Source organism: Eriocheir sinensis, unplaced genomic scaffold, assembly GCF_024679095.1.
Source record: "Eriocheir sinensis breed Jianghai 21 unplaced genomic scaffold, ASM2467909v1 Scaffold200, whole genome shotgun sequence".
NCBI lineage: Eukaryota > Metazoa > Arthropoda > Malacostraca > Decapoda > Varunidae > Eriocheir > Eriocheir sinensis.
In genome coordinates, this window is record NW_026111407.1 from 127,139 (window position 1) to 138,529 (window position 11,391).

Below are 11,391 nucleotides of genomic sequence, written 5' to 3' on the forward strand. Positions count from 1 at the left end.
TTTTTTTCCTTCCTCCTTTCCTTTCTTTTTATACTTTATTCTAATTCCACTTTTTCTCTTCCTTCTTCCCTATTTTTTCTTCCTTCCTTTCTTCCTTCCTTAATTCCTTTCTTCCTTCCTTCTTCCCTATTTATCCTTCCTCTCTTCCTTCCTTCCTTCCTTCCTTTATGTCTGTCTTTTCTCTATTCTTTGTCATTCTCTCTCAATCTATTTATTAATCTATCAGTATTTGTCTATGTATCTATCTATTTATCTATCTATTTATCCTCTATCTATAAGGTTTTTCTCTCTCATCTATCTAGGTTTTTTCTTTCTCTCTCTCTCTCTCTCTCTCTCTCTCTCTCTCTCTCTCTCTCTCTCTCTCTCTCTCTCTCTCTCTCTCTCTCTCTCTCTCTCTCTCTCTCTCTCTCTCTCTCTCTCTCTCTCTCTCTCTCTCTCTCTCTCTCTCTCTCTCTCTCTCTCTCTCTCTCTCTCTCTCATAAATTAAAGCAAATAGGTATTGACGGTCAAGTACATCAATGGATCGCGAATTGGTTGAGCAACAGACAACAAAGAGTGGTGATTGACGGATTTAACTCAGAGTGGGCGCCGGTCACTAGTGGCGTCCCTCAGGGCTCGGTTCTTGGCCCAGTGTTCTTCATTATTTACATCAACGATGTGGATGTTGTACTCAATAATCGCATTAGTAAATTTGCAGACGACACAAAGATTGGTAACTCGGTTCTCACTGACAAAGTCAGGCAAAGCCTTCAAGAGGATTTGCACAAAATTTCAGAGAGGCATGGAGTTAGCAAGTTCAGAAGAGCAGTAAGCGTGAAAATATCGATAAAAGTCAGAATGAGAGGCAACATGGCGGCGGAATTTAAGAGGTAGAAGACTATCAGTAAGAGGAGGAGAGCTGATGAGACGAAGAGCCTTAGACTCCACTCTGTCCAAGAGAGCTGTGTGAGTGGAGCCCCCCCACACGTGAGATGCATACTCCATACGAGGGCGGACAAGGCCCCTGTATATGGATAGCAACTGTGCGGGGGAGAAGAACTGGCGGAGACGATACAGAACGCCCAACCTCGAGGAAGCTGATTTAGTGAGAGAAGAGATGTGAAGTTTCCAGTTAAGATTTTGAGTTAAGGATAGACCGAGGATGTTTAGTGTTGAAGAAGGTGACAGCTGAGTGTTGTTGAAGAATAGGGGATAGGTGTTTGGAAGATTGTGTCGAGTTGATAGGTGGAGAAATTGGGTTTTTGAGGCATTGAAGGACACAAGGTTCCTTTTACCCCAATCGGAAATGATAGCAAGGTCTGAGGTTAAGCGTTCTGCAGCCTCCAGTCTGGAGTCTTGTAATTCCTGTTGAGAGGGTCTTCTGTTGAAAGAAATTGAATAATGCAGAGTGGAGTCGTCAGCGTATGAGTGGATAGGACAGTTTGTTATGGAAAGAAGATCATTGGTGAATAACAGGAAGAGAGCAGGTGATTGCACCCTACACGTATTCCCGACCGTCTTGGAGACAGGCCCAACTTACTAGACCTCTTCCTTACCTCTAACCCTTCTGCTTACTCTGTCAAACTGTTCTCTCCGTCGGGCTCCTCCGATCACAACCTTATTTCTGTATCCTATCCTATCGCTCCTGTACACCCTCTGGACCCACCGAAGAGGCGATGCTCTGGCATTTTGCTGCAGCTCGGTGGGGCGACCTGAGGATGTACTTTTCCGATTTCTCGTGGAATGATTACTGTTTCCTGGAGAGAGAACCCTCTGTGTGTGCCCAGCGCATCACAGAGGTGATTGTCTCTGAAATGGAGGCATACATTCCACGTACTTTCTCTACTCCTTATTCTAAAAGGCCTTGGTTTAATCACGCTTGTTCTCGTGCTGTCAAAGATAAAGAGGCAGCTCACGAAAGGAACCAGAGCCTTCGAACTCTCGCTAACCATGATCTTTACATTTCCGTCCGGAATTGTGCCAAATCTATTCTTCGACTTACCAAAAGCTCTTTCATCCATAGTAAATGTCAAAACCTTGCTTTCTCTAATTCTTCCCAGACTTCTGGCAGCTAGCCAAAAATAACTCCTCCAACTTCACTTCTTTCCCTCTTCTCCTTAACCCTGACGGCAGCACCGCCGTCTCATCTATCTCTAAGGCTGAACTCTTTTCTCAAACTTTCTGTTAAAACTCCACTCTGGACGATTCTGGGTATATTCCTCCTACTCATCCCCCCTCTGACTCCTTTATGCCTGGTATTAAGATTCCTAAGAATGAGGTTTTCTATGCCCTCTCTGGCTTTAACTCTCAGAAGGCTTATGAACCTGATGGAGTGCCTCCTATTGTCCTTAAAAACTGTGCCTCCGTGCTGACTCCCTGCCCGGTCAAACTCTTTCGCCTCTGCCTGTCAACATCTACCTTTCCTTCCTGCTGGAAGTATGCCTTCACACAGCCTGTGCCTAAGAAGGGTGACCGTTCCAATCCCTCAAACTACCGCCCTATAGCTTTACTTTCCTGTCTATCTAAAGCTTTTGAATCAATCCTTGACCGGATGATTCAAAAGCATCTTTCCACTTCTGACCTTCTATCTGATCGCCAGTATGGGTTCCGCAAAGGGCGTACAACTGGCGATCTTCTTACTCTCTTAACTGATTCTTGGTCATCCTCTCTTAGTCGTTTCGGTGAAACTTTCTCTCCTGCGTAGACATATCGAAAGCTTTCGATAGAGTGTGGCACAACTCTTTGCTTTCTAAACCGCCCTCTTTCGGATTCTATCCCTCTCCCTGTTCCTTTATCTCCAGTTTCCTTTCCGGCCGTTCTATCTCAGCTGTGGTAGACGGTCACTGCTTTTCCCCTAAACATATCAACAGAGGTGTTCCACAGGACTCTGCCCTATCACCCACTCTCTTCCTGTTATTCATCAATGATCTTCCATAACAAACTGTCCTACCCACTCATACGCTGACGACTCCACTCTGCATTATTTAACTTCTTTCAACAGAAGCCCCTCTCAACAGACTCTTACAAGACTCCAGACTGGAAGCTGCAGAACGCTTAACCTCAGACTTTGCTATTATTTCCGATTGGGGTAAAAGGAACCGTGTGTCCCTCCATGCCTCAAAACCCCAATTTCTCCACTTATCAACTCGACACAATCTTCCAAACACCTATCCCCTATTCTTCAACAACTCTCAGCTGTCACCTTCTTCAACACTAAACATCCTCGGTCTATCCTTAACTCAAAATCTTAACTGGAAACTTCACATCTCCTTTCTCACTAAATCAGCTTCCTCGAGGTTTCGCGTTCTGTATCGTCTCCGCCAGTTCTTCTCCCCCGCACAGTTGCTATCCATATACAGGGTCCTTGTCCGCCCTCGTATGGAGTATGCATCTCACGTGTGGGGGGGCTCCACTCACACAGCTCTCTTGGACAGAGTGGGGTCTAAGGCTCTTCGTCTTATCAGCTCTCCTCTTCTTATTGATAATCTTCTACTTCCTAAATTCCGCCGCCATGTTGCCTCTCTATCTTCTATCGATATTTTCACGCTGACTGCTCCTCTGAACGTGATAACTGCATGCCTCCCCCCTCCCGTGGCCTCGCCGCACACGACTTTCTACTCATGCTCATCCCTTTACTGTCCAAATCCCTTACGCATGAGTTAACCAGCATTTTCACTTCTTTATCCCTCACGCTGGTAAACTCTGGAACAATCTTCCTTCACCTGTATTTACTCCTGCCTACGACTTGAACTCTTTCAAAAGGAGCGTATCAGGACACCTCTCCTCCCGAAATTGACCTATCTTTCGGCCATTCCTCTTGACTCTTTTGTAGGAGCAGTGTGTAACGGGCTTTTTTTTTTCATTAGTTTCCTTTTCTTTTGCCCTTGAACTGTTTCCTCTACTGTAATTTCGTTCCAATCCTGCCACATCCTTCGTCCAGTTTTCTCGGTTTCTACTCTCCTTGCCATCCTACTGCCTTCTACGCCATATCCTCTTTTAGCTCCACCTCCTTCCCTTTCTCCTTTTACAGTCCTACCTCCACCTATTCTGTTTTCTAATCCATATTTCTTGTTCTTCCCCTTCCTTCTCCTCCTCCTCTTCCCCTCTTCTTCCTCCTCCTCCTCTTCAATCCTTCTCATGAAAAAAAACCTCATTCTTTTCTGGTAGATCCCGCATACCTCCACTTCCTTTACACAGTTCTCCTCTTTCCCCTCCACTCCCCCTCTCCCCATTCACTCTCCCTACCTTGCCTCCCCTCTGCTTTCTTCCTCTCCCCTTCCCCTCTGTTTCTTTGTCCACGTTCCCTTCCTCTTTGTCACCCTTCTCCCCTCCCCTCCCCACTCTGGTCTCCTTATTCCTTCTCCCCTCCCCTTCCTTTCTGTCCCCTTTGAATCACTCAGCTTTCCACCAAACCGTGTTCTCCCCACCTTTAGTTCTAGCTAAATCTCTCCCCTTTCTTTCCAAGTTCCCCATCCAGACAGTTCATAGCTGGGCGTTATCGCGATAAGTTATCGCGATACTTTATCATGATAACAAAATCAGGTTACCATATAACTTATATATATATATATATATATATATATATATATATATATATATATATATATATATATATATATATATATATATATATATATATATATATATATATATATATATATATATATATATATATATATATATATATATATATATATATATATATATATATATATATAGGCTTGAGTCGTCAAAGTAACGGCCTCGTGTTCAGGAGGACGCAGTTCAATCCGCCCGGTGCCACCAAGCTGGGATTTTCAGCCGCCGCCGAGTGGCTTAAAACTACCCACATGCTGTCCAGAAGACCACCTATCAACCCGGACTCTAGATTCTAGGATCAAAGATGAGCTCTGGGAGGGCAGCATGAGCCAATGCAAGATGGCGCCACTATAAACACTCGCCTGCGCCAGAACTGGCTGGGCCGACCATCAGGACCTACCGGAAAGAAGCCTTGGACCGACCATCAGGATCCACCGGAAGAAGCCTACCGGCAAGAAGCTGCAATGTAAAAAAAAAAAAAAACAATATATATATATATATATAAATATATATATATATATATATATATATATATATATATATATATATATATATATATATATATATATATATATATATATATATATATATATATATATATATATATATATATATATATATATATATATATATATATATATATATATATATATATATATATATATATATATATATATATATATATATATATATATATATATATATATATATATATATATATATATATATATATATATATATATATATATATATATATATATATATATATATATATATATATATATATATATATAGGTATGTATATATATATATATATATATACATATATATATATATATATATATATATATATATATATATATATATATATATATATATATCTTCTTCTTCTTCTTCCCAGCTTTTCCCTAATCGGGGTCGCCGTTGTGAATGAGCCTTCTCCACGTATTTCTGTTGTTGGCCATCTCTGGGTTTAAATTCTTCTCCCTTAGATCTCCGTTCATGCTATCAATCCACCTTCGTTTGGGCCTTCCTCTTCTTCTATTTCCCTGCACTTCCATTTCCATGACTTCCCTTCCTACATGATCTTCCCCAACTCTTCTTCTCAAGTGTCCATACCACCTCAATCTTGACTCCTGGATCTTCTTGGAGATTTCAATTACTTTCACTGTTCCTCTTATATATTCATTCCTAATTCGATCTCTTCTGGTGACTCCTACCATCCATCTCAACATCTTCATTTCCGCCACATCCATCTTCTTTTCTTCGTTCTTCTTCAGAGGTGCTGCTTCAAGCCCATACGCCATTGCAGGTCTGACCACTGCTTTGTGAACTTTACCCTTCACTCTTACTGGTACCCTCCTATCACATATCACACCAGAAACTTTCCGCCAGTTTTTCCAGCCACATTGGATCCGGAAATTCACTTCTTTTTCCATCTCCACTGTCTCGTCTACCATTGATTCCAAGTACTTAAATGTTTTCACTCTCTTCAACATTTCACCATGTATATATATATATATATATATATATATATATATATATATATATATATATATATATATATATATATATATATATATATATATATATATTTATATATATATATATATATATATATATATATATATATATATATATATATATTAGAGATGTATCGGATGTCGAATTTTAGACATCCGCGGATGCGGATGTATATGCGGATGTCATTTTGCGGATGCAAATGTGAATGCGGATATCAGTCTACTAAAATGCGGATGCAAATGCGGATGCGGATATCAAAATATGACATCCTCGCGGATGCGGATGCGGATGCGGATGTTTTTACGTCAAACGTTCTCACCAAGAGGACCCCCCCAAAAAAAAAGCCTGTTTCAGTGCCAGCCATGCAGACAGGAGAAGTAACAAATAAAAACAAGGTGGGAGAACCAAAATACTGCCAAATGAGTTCGAATGGTGTCTTAATAGTTGATACTTCTTTCTCTGAAAGTATTTAAGTCATAGGAAGACGTAAATACAGACGCAGGAAGGGAGTTCCAGAGTATACTAGTGGAAGTAAAGTGGAAATACTTTTTGTTACAATAAAGTTTTATGACGAGTTTCGGCCACACATTTTGTGCGTTACCAGGATGCGGGACGTGGACCCAACTCGTCGTGCATCCCACCGACCACTTTCCCCAACCTCCACCCTTTTGAAAGTGCTTAACTATAAATCTATAACCAACTGATTGAACTGATACTATAAACACACATTTATTACTTAATATTTAAAGTTCAAGATGGGCAAGTTTCGTTTAAAAAACAGTAGCTTATCTACCTTTTCTGGCAAAAGCCGATTGCGCTTAGCGTCATATATCAAGCCAGCACTACTAAACAGCTGCTCACTAGGAACGCTACTTGGTGGACAGGAGAGATACTGGCAAGCTGCCTTTGCCAAATCAGGGTAGACTGTCTTCATTGTCTTCCACCATTGCAAACTATCTTGACTTGTTCCACTTATTCTTTTCTCTCTGTGATATTTCTCAATATCTTTCATGAGTAAAGTTACTACAGATGAGTTTTCTGCTTCATCATCACTGCTGGAGGCAAGAATAGAGGTCATTGCTTCATCTAATGTTCCACAGGTGGTAGGTGTTTCACTCATATCATCTCTTCTTCGTTTCCTTCTTGGTTCTCCATCTTCCTCTTCTAGAATAGTCGTCTGACGAAGCTCCTCACATACTCTGGCAAGTGATGATTTTACTTGATCAGTGACGTGAGATGAAGAAAAAAATTTACTCTTGTATCTTGGGTCAATATATGTTGCAATTCTGTAAAGATCTTCATTTTCAATCCAAGAAAATCTTTTCTCAACATCAGCTTGCATTGCTTCTTTCATGAAGGTTACTGCCTGTGTTGCTTGTCTATCTTCATTTAACTCAATCACTGATCCTGAGCCTGGTTCATCTTCAGAGCTTGTATCTGAAGTATGAGTTTCTTCAACAGGGTTAGAAACTACTGATGTGGTATGCTGAAGAGTGTGTTTTAAGGACTTTACAAGTGGAATCATTTCAGCTGCTGTTGATGTGGAGTCACTAAGTTTTTTTGTGATATCTTCATAAGGTTGTAAGGCTTGTACACATTTATGCATAATCAACCACTCAGTATTGCTGAGCTGTTTGATTTTGGAGTTGGTAGCAGCATACACACACACAGATTCCTTTATTTCTAGTGTTCTTCTTAGCAAGTGTAAGGTGCTATTCCATCTTGTGGGTGTATCATGAATAACAGAGAATGCCAGTTTACAACTTATGGATCACTATTATAAATTTTCGAGATGCTTAGCAAATGTGAAAAGAAAATTACTTTATTCTAATGCTTCATTGCATTAAATTCTAGTAAGAAATACATCGAAAAGCCCTCTATAACAGTAATAATGATAATAATAATAAAACAATAGCTAATATTACCCTTCCTCTGTGAAAATCTTTTCATCGGCAACTCACTGTATCAGGGGAAACAGGCGACAACAGGAAAACTCGTGCGATAAGAAGAGCTCAGCGCTGCCGGTTCATATTTTTTTAATATTATTATTTGTATAATTATGGAAACATTCGCATTAAAAGTATTTAAGGAAGAAGCACTGAATTCTACCGTGTGAAGTGGGAATATGGTCTAAGACTGCAATGTACGACATTACTCACCCACACGACACACACATTACAGTCTCTCTCTCTCTCTCTCTCTCTCTCTCTCTCTCTCTCTCTCTCTCTCTCTCTCTCTCTCTCTCTCTCTCTCTCTCTCTCTCTCTCTCTCTCTCTCTCTCTCTCTCTCTCTCTCTCTCTCTCTCTCTCATTCAATGCGTCAAGGACTTGGGGGTCAAAATCGCGTCAAACCTCAAATTCTCACAGCAATGCATCGATGCAGCAAATAAAGCGAACAGAATGTTGGGCTTCATTAAAAGAAACTTTGTATTCAAGAATAAAGATGTAATACTCCCGCTCTACAACAGTTTAGTCAGACCCCACTTGGAATATGCGGTACAGTTTTGGTCTCCCCACCATGCAAAGGATATTGCTAAATTAGAAGGTGTTCAGCGTCGGGCAACGAAAATTATCCCTTCCTTGCGCAACAAATCCTACGAAGAAAGGCTTTCTACCCTTAACATGTTCTCTCTTGAGAAACGTCGCCTCCGAGGAAAACTGATCGAATGTTTTAAAATACTTAATGGTTTCACGAATGTAGACAGATCAACATTGTTTATGATCGATGACACTTTGCGCACGAGGAACAATGGCGTAAAACTCAGATGTAGACAAGTAAATTCAGACTGCACCAAATTTTTTCTTCACCAACGTTGTAGTGCGAGAATGGAATAAGCTCCCATCATCAGTGGTCCAGTGTAACACGATTGACTCCTTCAAAAACAAGCTCGACCGTCACTTCCTTCAACTTAATATCAACTAGAGTAGAAATGCAACGTTTTGGAGTCTTCTGATTAATGTAAAATCACTTAGGTTTAAGGACAGACCACCAAGTCTCTCTCTCTCTCTCTCTCTCTCTCTCTCTCTCTCTCTCTCTCTCTCTCTCTCTCTCTCTCTCTCTCTCTCTCTCTCTCTCTCTCTCTCTCTCTCTCTCTCTCTCTCTCTCTCTCTCTCTCTCTCTCTCTCTCTCTCTCTCTCTCTCTCTCTCTCTCTCTCTCTCTCTCTCTCTCTCTCTCTCTCTCTCTCTCTCTCTCTCTCTCTCTCTCTCTCTCTCTCTCTCTCTCTCTCTCTCTCTCTCTCTCTCTCTCTCTCTCTCTCTCTCTCTCTCTCTCTCTCGCTCTCTCTCTCTCTCTCTCTCTCTCTCTCTCTCTCTCTCTCTCTCTCTCTCTCTCTCTCTCTCTCTCTCTCTCTCTCTCTCTCTCTCTATCTCTCTCTCTCTCTCTCTCTCTCTCTCTCTCTCTCTCTCTCTCTCTCTCTCTCTCTCTCTCTCTCTCTCTCTCTCTCTCTCTCTCTCTCTCTCTCTCTCTCTATCTCTCTCTCTATCTCTCTCTCTCTCTCTCTCTCTCTCTCTCTCTCTCTCTCTCTCTCTCTCTCTCTCTCTCTCTCTCTCTCTCTCTCTCTCTCTCTCTCTCTCCAGCAGTAAGGCATCGGGGTGAAGGTGAGAAGCAAGGGTGATAAGCCTCCTCTCTATCTCCCTCTTCACCCTCCTCACACACACACACACACACACACACACACACACACACACACAGTGACTCACTCATCTGTCGTTACTAAGTATCTAACATTCCACCATTCACAGCTTGCAGTTTATTTACTATGTATTTGTACTTCATAGTCACTAAGTAAAATTCGCCCCCTCCTCCTGACCTTCCCCTAAATTCTAGACACATTACGTTGTGTAAGTTTGAAAGGAGATGAATCCGTGATATTATTTGCTTTAGTTTTACTAGATAATTAATTCATTAGACACACATCAATAAATTTACTCCACATTTCTAAGCTCTGTCTGAACTCTAAGTCTGTAAGCACCAGGCAGTACTCTACTACTCTGCTAGTCTGTAACTGCGTGTCTATATATTACTCTATAATCTACAGGTTGTGCAATACACAAAACACATCCGCATCCACACATCCTCTGTAGAGTGCGGATGCGGATGCGGATGCGGATGTATATTTCACCACAAATGCGGATGCGGAGGCGGAGGCGGATGTTCAGTTTATCACAACTACGGATGCGGATGCGGATGCGGATGTGAAAAAATATGCGGATGTTCCGCGGATGCGGATGCGGATGCGGATGCGGATATCCGATACATCTCTAATATATATATATATATATATATATATATATATATATATATATATATATATATATATATATATATATATATATATATATATATATATATATATCGGTATCTTCGTTACTTTTGTAACCAAACTAGCGATAATTGCTTGAGCCTGTGGTAAGCACAACGTTTACCGCATCTGCCGTGAGTACTGTAGCAGCCCGTCATCGTCACCCATGTTGCCAGGAACCTGGACATGTCATACATGAACTTATAAAGCAAACCAATCACAGGGAAGCAATGCAAGGCGAAATTGCTGCGTGGAAGGCTCCCGTGTTAAGGAAACAATGCAGGGACGAACAGCTTTCCACACCATCTTTCATTCACATCTCAGACTTACACAAACTACGACAACGGCTTTCACCGAGTAATAAAAATATATTATTATTTCGGCAAACGTTCCCAACGCCTTCAAAAGTTCTTAATCCGAACCTTGAGGCGGACTGGAATGTTGCTTGCGCGGGGTCCGAAGAGGATGAGGCTGCCGGCCTCGGCCCAGTCGAGGAGCAGGCCGGCGACACCTTCACGGAAGGGGCCTCCTCCACTGCCCCCTCGTCCCGAGACATTCCGTTACTTAGACGCCCGTAAACAATGCGCCCGTAATCGAAACGAAACACGTAAACAATGCGCCCGTAATCGAAACGAAACACGTAAACAATGCGCCCGTAAACGAAACGAAACACGTAAACAATGCGCCCGTAAACGAAACGAAACACGTAAACAATGCGCCCGTAAACGAAACGAAACACGTAAACAATGCGCCCGTAAACGAAACGAAACACGTAAACAATGCGCCCGTAATCGAAACGAAACACGTAAACAATGCGCCCGTAATCGAAACGAAACATGTAAACAATGCGTCCGTAGTCGAAACGAAACACGTAAACAATGCGCCCGTAATCGAAACGAAACACGTAAACAATGCGTCCGTAGTCGAAACGAAAAAAGTAAATAATGCGCCCGTAAACTATGCGAAACACGTAAACAATGCGTCCGTAATCGAAACGAAACACGTAAAC